Genomic DNA, 6,854 nt, shown 5'->3' with positions numbered 1-6,854 from the left:
CCGGGCAGCCCTGGCTGTGGGAGGCAGAAGAGTCAGGAGGAGCCCTGGGTTCCAGTCCAGCCCCAGCTCTGCCATCATTGCCATGTGACAAATCACTGTGGTCTCTGGGCTCAGTTGCTCCATCTCCCACCAGAGTGCTGGAGAAAAAGTAGACACAGGAACAGACCCAGGCCTCTGGGTAAAGCTGGGGAGGATTTTCTTCATTGTCCCAGGCCCAAGGGGTGCCTCTGACCAATTGCACTCCCAATGCCCTGCCCTGTCTCCCCTCTGCCTTTCCGGAGGCCCCTCACTGGGCCCACCTGAGCAGTCCTAGACCAAAACTCCCAGCTGATAGTCACCGTGACGACGCCTTCTCCCTACACAGCTCCGGCTGGGGTCTGGAACACCGAAGCCCACCTTTCTCAGTCGCCCCCTCCTCAACCTGTCAGTGCCCCTCATGGGCATCTCCCCTTCCCCTGCCCACTGAGGATGTTCCAGCTGCTGACACCAGGGCTGGAAAATGACTGGCCAGGTAGCCACAGGGAAGAGGGGTAAACTAGCAGGGAGAGAAAGGGGTGTCTCCCTCCTCCAGGAGGCCAAATAGAGGGTCCCGCAATGGCTGGAACTAAGTGGACGACCCCTTGCTTTTTGCTGAGCCTCGGTGTTTTCATCTGAAAAGTGGGAGCGATGGTCCTCACAGGGTGGCAGAGAGGATTCAGTGTAATCACGAATATAAAGCTCAACTCAGAGCCTGGCACAAGGGGCTCGTCCCCCCACTCTGCAGCAGGATCCTTGAGAAAACCTCTGTCACCCCAGCCACCAAGCAATAACATCATCTATCTGAGCAGCTCATGTGTGTGAGAGAGTGTGTGAGTGTGCCGGTGTGAGTGTGTATGCACATGGTTGTGTGTGTGCTGGGAGGTGAGAAATGGGGATGCACGGGGAGGAGACAGGAGCACACCCCAGCTTTCCTCCCTCCCACTGGCGGGGCCCGTGGGTCCGGAAAACAATAGCGGTCTGAGAATCAGGCGAAACCCATCAGTTTCCATCTAGTCCCAGCCACTTTCTACTTGTGTCCAGCCAGCCACTCCCCTGGCTGGACCTCAGTTTCCTCTTCTGTAAGTGGAGGGAATCGCCGAGGCCCCAAGTCTTCAGGTTTGCCACAGGGACCAGAGAGCAGGCCGCAAGGGCAGAACTGACCCAGGCGTTTGGGGCTGGGGGGGGTCAAAAGCCAGAGCGAGCTGGAGCGGGAGCCCACCCTGCTCCCTGACGCTGCACCCCACCCACCCTCCCGGGAGCCCGGGTGCGCGCCTGCCTGCGGGAGCGCGCGTGTGTGACTCAAGGTCTATTCATAGCTGAGCTCCAGCTGCAGCGTCACAGGCAGAGGGGCCTCAGCCCATATTATTATTTCAATTACCATCTGAATTAAAAGTTTGAGCAGTGATCAGCCCACGTAGCGAGGAGAAGAGGGAGCAGGAGAAAAATAAAGATGAAAAGGAGAAGAAGGGCTGGGCCTGGAGATCCCCCCACACCCCAAGGAGGGCTGAGTCGCTGAGGAGGCTTAAAGGTTACGCCAGCCCCCAGGGTTCCTGCCTGTCCCTCGCCCAAGGGCCCAGGGTCCTCGTGCGGATGGGAGGAGCACTTTTGGATGACGACCCAACGGCAGCTACTTTGTGGAAATAGCTCATGAAATCCAGATTCCTGGTCACACGATGAGCATGCGTACGCCAAGCTCAGAGGGGGTGAGACACTGCCCTGAGGTCACACAAGAACCACACCGGAGGCTGCTGGCTCCAGAACCCTCTCTTGTCGGGCAGGTTCCACCCACAGTTTCCCCTGACCTCTCAGGCTGTATGACACCGACATTTGCGGGTGGCGCTGGGGCAGGGCCAGGGAGGACGGGGCAGATGTGGAGCAGCTGACCCTGCGGTTGGTCTCCCTGTTCTCGAGGCTGACTCCGCTCCCCACCGTGCCAGCCTGGGGCCGGCAGTCTCTCAGCTGGCTGCCAAACCACCCAGCAGTCTGCACCCCCAACCCTGGACCTCATGCCACCATTGGTCCAGAGCCCCTCCTCATCAACTGGTGTAGGGGGCAGAGTCCTGGCCCAAATCTAACTCTCTGGGTACCTTTGGGCAGGTCATTCTCTGTCTCTGAGCCTCAGTCTTACCATTTGTAGAATGAGTTTTTCCCTTGGGTGCGTGACTATATCTATGCCTTCGGAATTGAGCCCCCCAGAGGGTCCTTGAGGGGGTGTCATGCTGTGAGGGCAACAGACTGTCAACCCATGGCCCATGGGAGGGACGTTTTCCACTCTTCCCAAAGAAGTCTCCAGAACAGTCCCTGAGAATCAGACTGGCCTGGACTAAAATCCAGGCTCCTCCACGTCCCTGCTGTGTGACCTTGGGCAAATCACATAGACTCTCTGAGCCGCGGCTCCCCCCTCTGTAACACTGGCACATCAATTCGACATTGTGGGATTGCTGGGAGGATTAAATGAGAAGGGATTTGCAAAAGCTCCCAGCTCAAAGCCTGGTGACAACGTGAGCTTCCTTGCTGGGAAACAGGTAAGTGATGGGAGCTGCTTCCCAGCTCCTCCGGGGGGATATCAAAGACTCCTGGGATTTTGGAGGTGGGATGTCATTCAGCCTCATCCAGGAAGCAGGAGTCACCGGGTCAGGATCTCTGGCAGATACTCATCTGGCTCTGCTTGAATAGCTCTGGGAGGGGGACTGAGGAGCTCACTTTTTCACGAAGCATCCACAGATGCTCCCCATCTTTCTCCACCTCCAGGGATCTTCTAGAGGGGCCAAAATCTTCCAGCTTAACCCCAGCTCCAGCCTGCTCCTGCCTGGGACTGCCTGAAACTGGCTTCTAAATGAGGCTAAAAGGGAGATTCTCAAATAGACCAAATTAATGTCCCTAGATGGTGGGGATGGGGCCAGGGAGCAGGAAGGGAGGCGCGAGGGGGCCAAGGTGAGGACTGGGAGCTCAAAGCTCCTGGGTCCTCTCCAGGCTTGCCACCTTGTTCCATGGGGGGGGAGGGGGGTGTTCCTCTGCCTGTCTGTCTACTTCCAGGCAGGGCTAGGAGCCAGGAGCCCTGGGTTCAGGCCGTTCTCCTTCCTTCGCCCCCAAACTATCACTGTGACCTTGGCAGTAGGACGGGGTCCACTTCCATCTCTGAGCCTTGAATTTCTACTTTTGTAAGATGAGGGCACCAAACCAGTGATTTAGGCTCTAAGCCCTCTGTTTGAATTGAGACACATTGTCCTACTGCCCTCCCCCGGCTACTGGCCTGGTGGGCCCGCCCCCGCCTCCAGCCCAGTATGCCAAGGGGCCCCTGTCTGTGGCTGCAGGGCCAGAGACCCTTTCTCTTCTCCTGTCCCCCTATCTCACACTTAGTACCTTTTAAGTTCCATCATCCCCATTTCACAGGTGAGGAGGTGGAGGCATGAGGAGGTAAAATCGCTTGCTCAAGGTCACAGAAAGCCATTTAAAATTCAAGACTCCTCCTCTATGCCCAGGAGAGCAGCAGGACTCAAGGGCATCTTTTTTGTCAGGAGAGTCACCAAGAGCTTGAGTGGCCAACTGGTTTCTATACAGATGTCGACTCTGCACGGGGTAGAGGTGAGAGGCTGCCCAAGGTCACACAGAAGGCGAAGCAATGACAGACTGGGGTCCTGAAGGCAGGCTACCTGCCTCCCGGGCCCCATCTAGCCAGGGGGACAGCAACATGGCCTGACCTCCTGCCCCAGGCCCCGGAATCTTCCCAAGATTGGAGCCCTTGTCCTGCCTCCGGGCCCTGCTAGGCCACTCCCAGAAGTCCCTCACACCTGGGTCTGAGGCCAAATGAGTGAGCAGGAAGACAGGAAAGAAAGTTGAGGGTTGGCCGCTTGTCCCTTGGCCCTCTGTCCCTCCCTCTCCTCTCCGCGTGCAGGGGGAGCTGCGGTGATGTAATGCACTCGGCTTTGGTCCTAGTGCCAATCTCAGAAGAGAGACGACAGATTGCGTGAGCCAAATTTGGCATCCTAGGGGGAGAGGCATGAAAAGTGGAGATGTGGAGGAGAGGAGCAAGGAGCCTGGGGAGGTGCAGAGAAGCCCCCCTGGCCAGCAGACCCCAGAGGCACCTGCCCTCCTTCCACTCTGGTCCCCACCTCCTCCCCGGACCACCTGGCTTTGCAGCCTCCCCTCCTCGCTCAGAGAGGCCGGCCAGCGCTGGCGCTGTCAGTCCTACCCCCCAACCCCACAACACGTTTCCAGCTCCATTTCCCCAGCCGCTAGTCTCCTGGTTACATGTTGCTGGTTGTCATGTCACATGTCCTCGTGACTCCAGTGGTCCCCGAGGGCCCCCTCCTCACCCTTCCCCTCAGCTCTCTGCCCCGCCTCCCCAGATCCACATTAAGAACCGACCCGCCCTGTAAGCCTACACTGTTCCTCCTCCCCTTCCCTCTTCCCCTAAGCTAAGAAATCTTTTCACAACATCTCCTAGAGCCACTTCATTCCCTGTTCCATAAATGTCTGTTAAAATCCTACTACGCTCCCGGCTCGTGCAAGCAGCTTTCAGAGACCAGGCATAGTCTGCGAATCACTCAGCAACCCAGTGAAGTCGCTACCATCATCCCCATTCTCCAGTTGAAGAAACTGAGGCTTGGAGAGGTCAAGCCAGCTACCCAAGGTCACCCAGCAGAAACGCAAGGCCAGCTCTGTCTGTTCCCAGTCACCGCGAAGGCTTTTTCTGGATGAAGAGCTCCCTTTTCAAGAGTAACCCAAGGGTTCCCGAGGCATAGCGCGGAGCCCCGGATCTCCTCCTCTAATGCCTGGACACTCCTCTTTTTGGTCTCCCCTCCCCATTATCTGCGCATTGTCCCGAAGGTAAAAGAGTCCTCACCCCATCTGCCCAGCACTTTCCCCAGACTGTGAACAGCCCTCAGCTCACTTGAGCTTGGAAGTGGGGTGCTTGGAGGTCAGTGGGGCAGGAAGGGGTGTCCTCATTCCACAGTTATGGAAATTGAGGGTCAGGGAGCGAGTGACTTGTCTAGGGTGCTCATTCCTCAGCCAGCTAAGCTGATTTCTAGAAGCCTGAATGGAGCATATATGAGGCCCACTGCCCTGCGTGGAAAACCCTAGAAACAGCCTCTCCTCCCCGTGGAGAACAGTCGAACGTTCTGGGCTCAGCCCTCCAGCTCAACGGTGGCGGCCTTTGCTCCTGCCAGGTTGCCCTCCAGCCCTCACCCCACGGCCTTCTTCCGCCCTTTGCTCCCCTCATCGCAGGCCAAGCCAGGGCCACAGTGTGGCTCTCGGGGCCCCCAAAGACCTGGCAACAGCCCCCAAAAGTCTCGAAGCTCTGGAGGTCATGGGACTGGATGTGGGGGAGAAGCAGAATAGACATCTTACACACACATGCACACACGCGCACGCACACAGGGTCCGGCTTCTCTCTGGGCCTTGCTGGATGGCCATTGGCTTCCCTCAGCTCCCTGTCCCCTCAACCTGCTGCTTGAATTCCTACAGCTCCTGAGGCCCTCACTGGCCAGCCTGGCCAGGCCGGCCTGTCTCTAGTCCCTCCACCACACTCCTACCTGCCATCTCCTCGCGTCCTCCCCCGCCCGGTCCTGGAATCCGAGCACTGGGGCAGGTCTGAGGTGGATGCTGGTGGGGGGACTCTCGGCATGTTGCAGGGGAAGTTTCCCTGCTTGGGGTGCATCCAGACCTCTCTTTCTTTGGGGGTCCTCTCTCCGGGGAGGGAAAAGCAGTCTGTGCCTCTCCCTACAGCCTGTCTCCCTGTGAGATGTGAAATGCCTCATTTACCGGGCCCCTGTCCCCTCGCCCTGGGGTTGCCTGGCCCAACGTAGGTGCTCAAGACGTGAGAAGTGGGATTTTGCTCTCGGTCAGATAGCAGGGCCATTTGCAAACGGGCTGCAGTTGGAGAGGTGGAAAAGAGAGCCCTCCCTTTTTGCCACAAGTCACCTGCCTTGAAGCTCCCCTGACAACTGGGGGTGGGTGGAGGCAGGGAAAGGTCGCGGCCAGGGCAGGAGGTTAAGGCTAGTTCCACCCACCACTCCCGGCTCCTGGCATCACCCTAGACCTCTCTGCTCCTGACTGACAGGCACAGACAGAGCTCATCAGCTCCTGGGAAGTCGCGGGAACCGGGTCAGGGATAAGTGCTAAGCGGGAAGGGCCAAAGTGGCCGGCCCAGGACACACAGACACGCAGGAGGCCGGACACACACACGGACAGCGCCGGCGGCGGGCGCGGGCCCAGCTTACCGCGGGGCAGAGGTCCGACGAGTGTCCGGGAGGCGGTGAGCAGGCGCTACATCCCACGGCGCGGGCGGGCGGGCGGCGTCCGCGCGGAGGGTGGTCAGGGCGCCCCCTCGTCGCGACCCCCGCGGCGCGGCCGCGCCCCCTCCCCGGCTGCCGGTGTGTCCGTCCGTGGGTCTCCGCGTCTCCGCGTCCCCGCGCCGTCCCGCGCCGTCCCCGCCGGCCGCCTAACTTTCAGCGCCGGCCCGCGCCGCGCCCTCGGCGCCGCCTGGGCGTCAGCATCGCCGGGCCCCGGGCCCTGGCTCAGAGCGCGGGGCTCCGGGGCCCCATGGCGCTCGCCGCCTGCGCTCGTGCCCCCCGCCCCCGCCGCAGGCGCCTTCCCCGCGCCGCCCCGCGCTGTTCTCTCGCTGTCCCCGGGCACTGTCCTCCGCCCTGCGCTCCGCGCCCGGCCGGGTCGCGCTCGCCTCCGGCCCCGAGCCCCCTCGGCGGGCCGGCCCCAGCGCCGCCGCCGCCTCCCACGCTGGCCCCCCGGCTCTCCGCCGCTCTCCTGCCTCCGTCTCCCCACCTGTCTCCGCTGCCTCCCCGGCTCTCGCCGTGTCTGCCCGCGGGGTCTCCGTC

The 6,854-nt window shown here is 60.5% G+C and overlaps 1 protein-coding gene across 1 annotated transcript in view; it reads right to left on the bottom strand.

The window, feature by feature from the left end:
- The window catches only part of KCNJ4 (potassium inwardly rectifying channel subfamily J member 4), a 22,808-nt gene extending 16,354 nt beyond the window's left edge, over positions 1-6,454 (bottom strand). Inside the window, exon 1 of the mRNA XM_039877678.1 lies at positions 6,243-6,454. The gene's annotated coding sequence lies outside the window, so the exon portion shown is untranslated. The remainder of the gene's footprint in view (positions 1-6,242) is intronic.
- Between the last annotated feature and the right edge of the window lie 400 nt (positions 6,455-6,854).

This window comes from Pteropus medius, unplaced genomic scaffold (assembly GCF_902729225.1).
Source record: "Pteropus medius unplaced genomic scaffold, Ma_sr-lr_union100, whole genome shotgun sequence".
In the NCBI taxonomy this organism is placed as follows: domain Eukaryota; kingdom Metazoa; phylum Chordata; class Mammalia; order Chiroptera; family Pteropodidae; genus Pteropus; species Pteropus medius.
Note: the sequence above shows the minus strand (reverse complement) of the source record. Positions and strands in the feature narration are given on the sequence as shown.